General features: G+C 36.9%; 1 protein-coding gene across 4 annotated transcripts in view; it reads right to left on the reverse strand.

Annotated features, from left to right (window-relative positions):
• The window catches only part of ZC3H12C (zinc finger CCCH-type containing 12C), a 71,921-nt gene that overhangs the window by 53,787 nt on the left and 4,840 nt on the right, over positions 1-13,294 (reverse strand). The window contains exon 1 of one of the 4 annotated variants that reach the window (XM_070384251.1): positions 779-2,225. The exons of the other annotated variants lie outside the window; for them this stretch is intronic. The gene's annotated coding sequence lies outside the window, so the exon portion shown is untranslated. Of the gene's footprint in view, positions 1-778; positions 2,226-13,294 lie in introns of those variants that run through there. 4 annotated transcript variants of the gene reach the window in all.

Consider the following 13,294-nt stretch of genomic DNA (forward strand, 5'->3'; position numbering starts at 1 on the left):
GTCATGTCCAACTGTGTGCATGGCTCTACCAGGCTCTTCTGTCCATGGGATTCTCCTGGCAAGAATGACAACAACTGGAATGGGTTGCCATGCCCTTCTCCAGGGGATCTTCCTGATCCAGGGATCGGAAAAAAGTGCTTGGCACATAGTAAATATTAATTCTTATCTTAAAAGTTTATCCTGAAAGTGAAACTTCAATACAAATGATAGAAACCCTGATTTTCATTATTTTATGTCTTCATTAATATAATTCTAAAGTTCTGCCTTTGTTCATGATCTCACAATATGAATTTTGTTAAATTAATAAAATAATTTAGAACAATGTTTCTCAGAGAGAAAGGGGAAGAACACTTAGTTTGGAAAAGCCCAAAATTTTTTGGAAAAAAGTTTTTTTTTAGAAGAAAAGCAATTCAAGATTTAAGTGTCATGGAATACTTTGGCTAATAAGGATAATTAGAAGGCAATGGCACCCCACTCCAGACTCTTGCTTGGAAAATCCCATGGATGGAGGAGCCTGGAAGGCTGCAGTCCATGCGGTTGCTGAGGGTCGGACACGACTGAGCGATTTCCCTTTCACTTTTCCCTTTCATGCATTGGAGGAGGAAATAGCAACCCACTCCAGTGCTCTTGCCTGGAGAATCCCAGGGACGGGGGAGCCTGGTGGGCTGCCGTCTATGGGGTTGCACAGAGTCGGACACGACTGAAGTGACTTAGCAGCAGAAGACAATGGTATCAATAAATATGAATACATATGGTGACACATCATAACTAGACTTACCTTGGTGATTATTTTGAGAAGTATAGAAATACCAAATCACAATGATGTGTAACAGGAACTAACATTGTGTTGTAGATCAATTATACTTCAAAGCAAACAAAAAAATAGAAAAAGACAGATCAGATTTGTGGTTACTAGGGGCAGGGATAGGGGAAGGCAGTCAAAAGGTACAAACTTCCAGTTATAAGATTAAAAAGTACCAGGGATGCAATCTTCCTTGGTGGCTCAGACGTTAAAGCATCTGCCTACAATGTGGGAGACCCTGGTTCAATCTCTGGGTCGGAAAGATCTCCTGGAGAAGGAAATGGCAACCCACTCTAGTACCCTTGCCTGGAAAATCCGATGGATGGAGAAGCCTTGTAGGCTGCAGTCCATGGGTGGCAAAGAGTCGGACACGACTGAGCAACTTCACTCAGGGATGCAATGTACATGATAAATATAAATAACACTGCTGTACATTATATATGAAAGTTTAGAGTAAATCCTAAGAGTTCTCATCACAAGGAAGAATACTTTTTCTATTTCTTTAATTTTGTATCTATATGAGATGATAGATGTTTACTTATTACAATAATCATCTCATAATGTATGTCAGTCAAATCTCTGCTGTAAACCTTAAATGTATACAGTGCTACAGCAATTATATCTTGATAAAACTGGAAGAAAAAAATATTCCAAAAAAAGAAGGTAATGGTAAAAAGCTTACTAAGGAATATGAGTATAAACATGGCTGGGGGACCTCCCTGGTGGACCAGTGGTAAAGAATCCACCTGCCAATGCAGGGAACATGGGTTCAATCCCTGGTCTGGGAAGATTCCACATGCCTTGGGGCAACTAAACCCAAGTGCCAGAACTACTGAAGTCCACACACCTAGAGCCCGTGCTCTGCAACAAGAGAAGCCACTGCAATGAGAGGCTCACTCACTGCAACTAGAGAGCAGCCCCCATTCGCCACAACCAGAGAAAGCCCGTGTGCAGCAACAAAGACCCAGCGCAGCCAAAAATCAATAACAACATTTAAAAAATGGCTGGGATGAGGGAAAACAAGGCAGAAATACAGAGGTCTGTTTCCTGTTTGTTTTTAAAAAAGGAATGGCAATCAGTAATTTACAAGAAATACATTGATTTTGATGGTGGGTAGAAGTGAAGGGACATGGAAGAAAATGGAAGTAAAATTAGAAGAAAGTATAATAAGCACCTGAAAGGAAACAAAGGTTTTCTTACAGAAAATGAGAAAACATTTCTTTCAGCTTAGCAATATAGATGGTGGATTGTGGAAAATTATTTTAAAATAAATGGCTGTAGACAATGATCAGCCATTGCCTCCACCTCTCTCATAATTTCATTAACATTTAATAAAGTAATAAATTAGTATACTCTTCAGAATTAGCTTTCTCTTAAGATCTGTAAGTTACTATAAAAAATTAAAGCCATAATAATTTTCTCCCTTAAATAATTGTTATTTAACAAATCTTTTATGAAAAAAATCCTATGACTTAGGACTCTGTTTTGATAGTATTATCATTAGATATGAAGTAACTTAGTTCTTATGGCATTTTTGCAGATGTTAGCTAGGTGACCAAATTCCATTTTTAAATGTGCACAACTAATACTTTTTATAACACTCTGGTGAAAGGCAGAACAATAGCAGCCTGGTCCATGCTCACCTAATCAAACTAAATCAACCAGGTTAAGTCAGTATTCAATGAATTCATGTATTCACTCAAGAAATGTTTGTTTATTTGAATGCCTACTATGAGAGATACTGAATGAAGATGAGAGAGGGTATAAACATGAATACAGCTGCTACACTAAGGAATATAAATATACTAAAGAAACCAAACAGATGAATACCTATACAATATAGGGCATGTCAAAATTAATGCTAGTAATAGTGATATATCATGGAGTTGTTGTTGTTTAGTTGCTAAGTCATGTCCGACTCTTTTGCGACCCATACACTGAAGCTCACCAGGCTCCTCTGTCCACGGGATTTTCCAGGCAAGAACAGTGGAGTGGGTTGCCATTTCCTTCTCCAGGGTATCTTCCTGACCCAGGGATTGAACCTGTGTCTCCTGCACTGGCAGGAGGATTCTTTACCACTGAAGCACCAAGGAAGCCTGAAATCATGGAATGCAAGAGACAAAGACATTTGCTCAGATTTGAGAAAGTTGTGAGAGGTGGATGTATAAGCTAAGAAGAGAATGACAATGATGACACACATTCCTGTATATACTATTGTGTATGTGTCTGTGGTAGGGCAAGATGTGGACTGGAGTAAGGAATGGAAAGAATGACTTTTCCCTAGAGAAAACAGGATCAAAGGCCCAGAGACATGAAAGGTGAGAAAATATACAGAATAAATGTGAGCTTAATTCTGCTGTAGAAGAGGCTAGAAAGTCAAGATGTAGATAGTCCATGCAAAGTCTTGAATGCCATACTAATGTCTCAACTTTGTTACCTGGAAATTACTGAAGGTTTTTGAAAAAGGGAATGGTGTAGTTCTACCCACATTTTAGAAAGGTAATTAAATCAACTATACACTAATATAAAATAAAACTTGAAATAAAAACAGAAAGAATGGGGAACCACTGAAAGTTTCTGAGAATGTGAATGATGTGTTTCTAACTACATTTTAGGATGGTAATTTCAGCTCTAATTAGTTTTGAGGGGCAAGAAACTCAAAGCAGATAAGTTAGGAAGGTATTATGAGATATTTTCTAAGATGAGCCAATGGGTCCAGTAAGGATTTGATATTAAAGACAAAACAGGAGAGAGTAACAAAAAATAATTGATGGCATCAAATGATACAAATACACTGCAGAATGACTGAGGACATCGGGTAAAGGTGATGAGTGGCATTGAGGGAGCTGTTTTGGAGATATGAAGACAGATGGGGTTAAGAGGCAGCTGCTCCTAACCAAGTTTTTATATCATAGATCCTTTCTCAGTCTAGTGAAGACTATACACCACTTTTCAAAGTAATGTTTTTAAATGGGTAAAATACAGACTGCATTACAAAAAATCAATTATATTAAAATAGTCATCAAAATATGTAAAAATGTGATACAGTAAAATATATGCCTTTTATTAATATATTAAAATAATAAGACGTAGCAGATCTAATAACTCTTAATGATTCAAAAGTAGTTAAAAGTGATAGTTAAGAATATTTATTTCAACTGTAACACAATAGGGAAACATTTGCTCTTACTAAAATTGGACTTGTTGCTTACATTAACAATTGAAACAGTAAATTTCAATTAGAGGATATAAATATAAATACTAATTTTTTCCCCATTCAAATCAGAGAATGCCCAATTTCTATCAATGGACACTTCAGGGAACCACAGAACACAGGCTAAAAACTCCCAGTTAAGGAGTAAGTGTGATCTGAAGAAGAGATGACAGCATCTTATTCTTTTAAAAAGTTTGGCAGGAAAAAGAGTAAGATATAGAAAGATATTTTGGTGGGGAGAGAGATATAAGTTTTTTTTGTTTGTTTAAGAACTTTAAACCAGGAGAATGGATTCAATGGGGCAGGAGAGAAAAAAGGCATGCCCACTTATGTATGAATTAAAGACTAGTAATAAATAAAAGGACAATAACTTAAGAGGAAAAAAAAGAAGGAATAGCAGTGAATTGGGAAAACAGGTAGTATTAGTGGTAAAGAATCTGCTTACCAATATGGGAGATGCAATTGACGCAGGTTCAATCCCTGGGTTGGGAAGATCCCCTGGAGGAGGAAATGACAACTCACTCCAGTGTTCTTGCATGAAAATCCCACGGACAGAGGAGCCTGACAGGCTATGGGAGTGCAAAGAGTTGGACATGACTGAGCAACTGAGCACATATACACATACGAGAAAACAGAGGTGGTTCAATGAAGCAAACCTTGGCTCTCCTTTACCCTGTAATTCTCGGTCAAAATTAACCAGACTACCACTCTCAACCCTGCAGTCCTTTCCCAGCCTCTACAAGCCCCAGAGGGCCAGGACCGACTGGGAAAGAAGAGTGCAAGGTGAGGACGGGCGCCGCCAGGGCACTGCCAGTGTTCAGGGCAGGAGGTGCGCTCTAGTTGCTCTTCTGCCTCCTCTTTTTAATGCATCTTCAATCTTCTTTCTCAGCCTTCAAGATACCTAGAGACTTAATGCTGCCATTTGGCAGTCTAAATACTCCTGTCCTAGCTCCTCCAGCCAGTCTCCCCACAAAAAATCAAAACTTGAAAAGAAAGATCAGTGAGGGTAATGTGATGCTTATATGATCAGAGAAATTATTAAGCATCTAAGTGTGAAAGATTCTTGAGGAAGGGGTACAATGGATACTCTACGGACAGCTTGTTAAACAAAGCGACTATTTGAAAAGACTGATGAAAGATTGTTAAATATAAAAACTTAGCACAGTCTCTGGACCTTCTTCCTTGTCGGTTCACCTTTCCTCCACTGTGCCTGAGTGTGTTCTGTGCGTTGTGTGTGCGAGCACACACACATGCTTGGGGAGAAGGGGATGCAGGGAGCATAGAACGCGTTCACCACAGTTCTCACTCTTGGAAGAGATTCTTAAGCCATTGGGTTTGGTAAGCAAAAGACTACTTTATTAGGAAGCAAAGATTTAGCAATTAAACTATCAGTCTCTAGATTCAGTACTTTTTCTTTTTTTTTGGCCATGCTACACACCATGCAAGATCTTAGTTCCCAGACCAGGAATCAAACCCATACCCGCTATAGTGGAAGTACAGATTCTTAACCACTGGACTGCCAGGGAAGTCCCTAGACCTAGTATTTCTAAAATAAATAACTGATTATTTTATCTTCTAATTCTGACTATTTTTTAAGAGCTAACACAAAAAATTGCAGAAGAGGCTAAGTACACACTGACAGGAAATTATTTCAGGATTTTGATAAAATATAAATCCATGTTGAACTGAATTAGCTTATACTAGGTGCTTATCATCAAATAAGTACTCAGCCTATAAAAATGCACATAAAACTTAAGTACTCATTTGCTATCAATGTGGGGAATAAACATTTATGATCTACATGTTATTTTGAGGAATGCTTAGGCCCAAGACTCAGCACCTGGCAGAGCTCTTGCCAAATTCACATTCTGCTTTCTGGCTGTCACTCAGGAATTCCAAAGTGCTTTCTCTACCTGCCAGATCGTCACTCAGGTGCTATCCCAGCATGCGATGGTCTAGAAGCTAAGTTGCAGCTGCCAACCTGGCATGTGCTTCCCAGCCACCTAGGCCAGTAGTAAAATTTTCTACATCAACCAAATTCACAAAATTAATTTTGTGAAGTTTTTTTTCTTATAAGCCAATTCCTGATTTTTTTTTTTTCAGAATCACATTTATAGTAACTATATTCTGAACCTACTCTCTTAGTACAGAAAATCTTTTTAATTTGTGGATCAGGATTGACTTCAAACATTAGAAGCCTCTGATTCCCTGCAGACGTTCTTATTCAAAGGGAGAGATTAAAGACCTTAGGACCTCTAAAGAGGTCTCTTTAATGTAATCAAAAGGCCTGAAAGAACACTGAAAAATAAAGAAGTTAATGGGAAATAAAAGGGCAGCAATTTAAGGCATTTTGTTTTTCTTACTTATAGGGATAACTAGAATGGTCTCCACCGTCCATTTTAAAGAATGTGGAGTACTTTCTATAATTCTGCAGTTTCTCTTGGCCAATATATTCATCCCATCCAGAAACCGGTCAGGAAGGAACTAGTTTTTATTTCCAAAGCTTTACAATTTGGGGGGTAAGAGTGGGGAGTACCTGGAAGGTACGCCCTGAAATACTTTAAACTAGGAAAGAGCATAGAAAAACAGAGCTGCTGGTTCAACCTTCAACCTCAGGAAATCCTAGCACACACACAGAAGGGAGCACATGAGGATCAAGAGGTGCAGAGATTTGCAGGCAGATATGCCCCGTTTATAGAACACAAATATTTTTAAAATAAACTGGGAACTTAGCTTATTTTGAAAGTTACACCATCCTATCCTTACACAATGATGACACAAAGCCCTGACAATCCAAAGTATTAGATTTACTTAGTTTATCCATAGGCCTTAAATGATAAAAACCATAAAAACTCAGTAGCTATATGAAACAGAAGGGAGGGTGGCAGGGCACAACCTTTAAAAGAATGACATAGCCCGAGGACACAACATGAACTGATTAGAATCAAATGGATCAAGATGGCAGACAAGTCAACTTGACTAGACCTTAATCCTCAGTACACACTCATTGTAACACATCAGCAAGCTAAATAATATACCCAGAGGCGCCAGACAGTTCCAAGGCCAAACATCAAAAACCAAAACATGGGCAACGGCCCAATCCTGGAAATCTCAGCTCCTTCCCCAAAATGGTTGTCATAATCCTCCCACTCATTAGCCTATGAAATTACCCAGCCCATAAAGCAAACCACACCACACTTCAAAGTTGCGCTCGCCCTCTGTGAAGGTCCACACTCTGTGGAATGTGTTTCTCTCTGAATAAAGCCACTTCTCTTATCTGTTACTTTGTCTCTCACTGAATTCTTTCTGCAATGAGACATCAAGAAACTGAGCTTCATTAGGTCCTAAAACCAGGTCTGAGATCTCAGGTGGGAGAGTGTGGACTTTGGCTGGGTTTGAGTCCTAGCCACATGGGTTAGAGTCCCAGGCAGGATTTTGGCTGGCTTCAGGTCCCAAACTGGGTTTTGCTAGGTTCAAGTCCTGGCATATGGGTTCAAGTCCCAATCTGAGGTAAATGGTTTCATATACATTAAATCTCTCTTCCAGATAACCTGGTGGTTAAAGAAAAATAAAATTCTGGACATTAAAAATGGATGACAACAGGATTATAACCTGCGATGTGGTCAAACAGATACTCAATGGAAAAATTAATGGTGTAAATGTATTATAAAAAAAAGAAAGCAATTAAACATTTAAATTACAAAGGTCAAAGTGATCAAACAAACCAAAAATAAAGGCAGACAAAGGAATAAAAGGCTTTTAAATGTGAATAATCATGGAAGAAATAAAAACTTTAAGATTTATACCCTCCATTCCATTTCTCACAAAGAATACTAAACCTATAGGTTCTATGGGTATCTAGCAAACTCCTGTTACTGAGATTTTCTAGGGCACCTAAGAACATGAAAAACATCCCAACCGGTTTATGAGAATAGCATAATTATGTTGACAAACCTAACAAAGATGGACAAAACTAACCAAATATATGTATAATCTTACTTATACTTTATCCAAAAGTCCTAAATGTAAGACAGATAAGTTATATAGTATATTCAAATTATAATAATACACATTAGCCAGTAGATTTTATTCTATAATAGATTTTTCTAATATTGAACATTGTTAATTCAATTAATTTAATCATAAGTAATGATTAAAGACCTGTTTTGGATGGATGTGGAAGACGAAAGAGACATGAAGAACAAAGAACCTTGAGATTTTTGGTTTGAGCAGCTGAGAAGTCGGTATTAACTCTTACAAAAGTGGGAAAGACTTGGAAAGAGACAGATTTGGAAGGACAAAAATTCTGTTTTAGATAATTTTGTTTCAGATACTAATTGCTATACAAGTAGAGCTGTCCCAAGATAGCTGGGTAACAGAGAGAAGTCGGGATTGGAGATAAATATTTGGTAGTCATTAGCATGTAGATGGAGAAGGCAATGGCGACCCACTCCAGTACTCTTGCCTGGAAAATCCCATGGACGGAGAAGCCTGGTGGGCTGCAGTCCATGGGGTCACACAAAGTCAGACACGACTGAAGTGACTTAGCAGCAGCAGCAGCAGCATGTAGATGGTATTTAAAAATATAGTATTGGATGGATGGAAAACTGTAGAAAAAAGAAGAGTGTTCAGGATCCAAATTTTAGTAATTTAACAATGACACTAGATACTAGCTAGATTTGTGAATACCATATAGAATATGTTGCTATACTTAATTATTTTTGAAATCAAGCTAAATTAGGACCTTGATACAAAATTATTTAATATAAACGTTATTATATCACAAGGTTGATTTCCTGCTGGCCTCTGAATACTTCAGTTTCAGTAGCAGTGTCATTTCTGTGATCTGTAAATTATCTGAATCTTTTTTGAGGGGCAGTCGATTTTAAAGTGTTCTGCAAACTGCCTCAGAGCCTGAGTAATGAGGGCACTGGGACTCTGACTCTAAGACTTTATTTGAAGAAAGGGTTTTATTCCAAGAGACGAATCTGCTTCATTTACTTTAAGTCATATTTTATAAATATCATGTAGCAGTGGACAGTGGTGAAAAGTAGAGTGGGTCTCAAAGTCTGAGATAAGGATGGAATCGTTTAGTGGACTGAGAGCAGTAAAAGTCAGCCTTACTGACATTTAAGCCTTATTTAAAATGACTGACTGCATGCTTAACTGAAAAAGAAAATAACATGAGTCAAATGCTGAAAATGCATTTTGAAGATGTGCCTAAAAGATACTTAGGAATTTAGTAATTTAAGGGAATCTTCCCATAATATATAAATCTATTTTCAAGCTTCTTATGTTTAACTTGTATAGGTATTTACAGGAATATATGTATGTAAGCAGGGGATACCTATGTCAGGAAACAACAGCCATTGGCATTTAAAATATGAAATAACAGAAAAAGACTCATTAAAATCAGAAATAAGCTCAAATACCTATTATTAATCAATACTGTTCTATGATTTCAACCAATGCAACAAGACAAGAAAAAAAGCTGAAGTTTTTTAAAAATTGGTATTATTTTGGAGTCACTAAGATCCTGACAATCAAGAGACTCAACTGAAAACGTACTAGAAGTAAGTCCTACAATATAACTAACAGTACATAAAAGTTCAGTAGGGGATTCCCAGGTGGCTGGGTAGTAAAGAATCCACCTGCCAATGCAGGAGATGCAGGTTTGATCCCTGAGTCGGGCAGATCTCCCAGAGAAGGAAATGGCAACACACTCCACTATTCTTGCCTGGAAAATCCCATGAACAGAGGAGCCTTGCAGGCTACAGTCCATGGGGTCACAGAGTCGGACATGACTGAGCACAGGGTAACTAGGTTATTTAAAATTGAATAACTTTCCTTTATACCACACACTACAAGGTATAATATATAAGCATATCAAGTATAAAATATAGTAAGGCAAAATCTCATTCATAATAATGATTGCTAACATCTCTCAGGGGCTTATACATTATTGGTTAATATCCACAACCATGATATTATATATAGGTACTATCATCACAATTTCACACAAAAAACTGAGGCTTAGGAAAATATAAGAAATTTGCCCAAGAATATACAAATGTTAGAACAGGAATTCAAATTCAATCTTTCTGACTCTACTGAAAAATCTTTCTTAACACTATTATGTCATTCTTATCTATCAAATTAACAAAGACAGGTTGTACAGACAAAGAGTGATGGGTACTGAGAGCAACACACATGGATTTCTAAAAAGAATATAAATTGGTGCAAATTTTCCAGAGGGCAATTTGCATGATCACATCTAGGAATTTGTATAAAATACATTCATAAGTGTGTACAAAGATCTACATACATGGACATTTATCATTGTTCATTATAACAATAAAAAAATAGTCATACTTTAAATACTCAGCAATATAAGCTTGATTAAATTATAGTCATACTTGAACATGCTGAATGCCACTTGGCATTCAAAATAATAATCACAATATTCACATACAAAAATGATCTTTAAAAGGATATTTAATGATATAGGAAAACATAGTATATTGAATGAACAGTAAGGAACAAAACTACCTATGCATACAAATTTTTTAAAGGATGTGTTTATAGTTAGTAGGAGAATTAAAAAAAAAAATTACCAAAACTTTAAGTTATCTCTAGGGGAAAATTATGTATCTTTTTTTTTTTTTTAACTTTTTCTCTATTTTAAAAACGTGATAAAATAAATGTGTTAAAATATTTAACTCAAGTGAGAAGTTGCTATCTGACTCAGGGAGCTCAACCCAGTGCTCTGTGACAACTAGAGGGTGAGAGGGGTGGGAGACGGGAAGGAGGGAATATATATATACCTGTGGTTGATTCCTGTTGATGTATGGCAAAAACCAGCACAATATTGTAAAGCAAATATCTTGCAAGAAAAAAGAAAAAAAATACTTAACTTTAACTCAAAATTTAGTTTTAAAAGATAAAATGATAGATATGCCTTTAGAAAACATCTCTATTTGAAACCATTTTTTTTCCTATGCATGACACTGCTAATTTTAACACACTTTATGACTTAAAATTTTTATGTTACTTAAGGCACTTTTCTATCTTAGCAAAAATAGAAATACCTACTTTATCAAAACAGATAATTTATTAAACATTTCCAGCATTTTAGATCTATACTAATCATTTAAAATGACAGCAAAATTCCAAGAAGTATCTAATGCATAAAATTGCCAACTCAGTGGGAGCAATTCAAAGAACATGATGACTTAAAGATAAAAAACATTTAAGTCAACAGTGGGGAGGCAGCTTTAATTACATGGGAAACCTGCTCCCTGTAAGTATACAAAACAATAAATTATAAAGTAAAAGCCAAGATTTAAAAATGACCAAAGTTACAGAATAAGGATAAAATTAAGCCCACATAATTTTGAATAGGAAATGAGTAGAGATGACTAAGAACAAAGAACAGAAACTAATTTTAGCTTCACCCTAAAAGACAGGAGGTAACAAATTTGAGAGTCCTTTGAAAAATGTAGGGCTTCCCGAAGAGCTCAGTTGGTAAAGAATCTGCCTGCAATGCAGGCGATCCCAGTTCAATTCCTGGGTCGGGAAGATCCCCTGGAGAAAGGATAGGTTACCCACTCTAGTATTCTTGCATTTCCCCTGTGGCTCAGTTGGTAAAGAATCTGCCTGCAATTCGGGAGACCTGGCTTCGATCCCTGGGTTAGGAAGCTCCCTTGGAGAAGGGAAAGGCTACCCAGTCCTGTATTCTGGCCTAGAGAATTCCAGGGTCCCAAAGAGTTGGACATGACTGAGCGACTTCCACTTTGACAAATCCAAAATGTAAACTGACATATTAAAAGCAGTAAATTTGATTTTACAAATATTTTTTAATCTGGTAATCTCAATTACTCAGAACACAAGAGTCAGTGAATAAGTAGACAGAACAACAAAACAAAATCTCTGTCTAATCAATTCAGTGAATACTGCTATATCATTTTATAATAACATTAAGTGTCTTCTATGTTCTGGACACTTTTACACTCATTAGCTTGAATTAGTAAAAACAACTTGCAAAGTACTGAACAAGAAATCAAAGAGAAACTGAGTTCTGTCTAGGGTCACAGCCAGTAAAGGACAGAGCTGGGATTTAAACCCAGGTCTAGCTGATGTTGGCTTCCCCAGTGGCTCAGGGGTAAAGAATCTGCCTGCAATGCAGGAGCCGGAGGAAGACAGTGGGTTTGACCCTGGGTGGGGAAGATCCCCTGGAAGAGGGCATGGCCACCCACTCCAGTATTCTTGCCTGGAGAATCCCATGGACAGAGGAGCCTGGCGGGCTACAGTCCATAGGGTTTCAGAGTTGAACTCGGCTGAGGCCAGTTAGCATGCACGCACTAGCTACCATCAGGGGTCCAACTGCTCTCTTTCAAAGTAAAGTCTCTCAGTTTGCCAACCTAGGCAGTCTGAGAGTCCTACAGGCCTTTAATTGTTACCTAAAATACTTTTATTTTAGCCATAATATTAGCTGTTGTCATTCAGCTTCACGGTCCATAGCAGTTATCTGCTTCAAATTAGAGGAAGTGACAACGTCAACAAGGAAAAACGACCAAAAATCACTGCTATAAATCAACAGAAATCATTGAATTCTGCTGTCCTGATCATCATTAATAATAATAATAATAATAAAGCTAAACAAGCATTGCTGTTTAGTTAGGATAAATCAGAAATCTTGATAACTTCTATTCCATCACCTGGAAGATAGGCAAAACAACAGTATAAACTTTATACAGTTGATGTAAAACTAAATTAGATAATAGAAGTAAAGTGCTTAATACTGTACCTGCCATAAATTAGTGCCCAATAAATATTGGCTATTATTATGTTTTACAGTAAGTAAACTTAAAGGCTATATGACTTGAAGGCAGAAAAATATAATTTATGGGTATAAATTTTTCTATTTAAAAGTTAAAACATTTTGCTCTTGGAAGATCTTAAGACTAACTTTTAGAAATTCACTTTTATAATAACCTTTCCCAGCTAAGTGGGGTAGATAAGGCTCATTATATTTTTATAGGGCAAATGTATACGGCCACTCAAGAAATGACATTATACATTTTAAGTTAATTTTAAAATGCTGGGTATACCAATTGTGTTATTTGCTCTGCACTGATTATTACGATCATCTCTTAACCATTTCCTGGCTTTTGTTCATCCTACCACATCTCAGAAGATCCATTTAAAGAGCATACTCTGTGGCCTTTAACATTCATGAAGTATCTATGAGGTGAGTAGAAGACTTGGGATAAAACAAC

The sequence above is a fragment of the Bos mutus genome, chromosome 15, assembly GCF_027580195.1.
Source record: "Bos mutus isolate GX-2022 chromosome 15, NWIPB_WYAK_1.1, whole genome shotgun sequence".
Classification (NCBI taxonomy): domain Eukaryota; kingdom Metazoa; phylum Chordata; class Mammalia; order Artiodactyla; family Bovidae; genus Bos; species Bos mutus.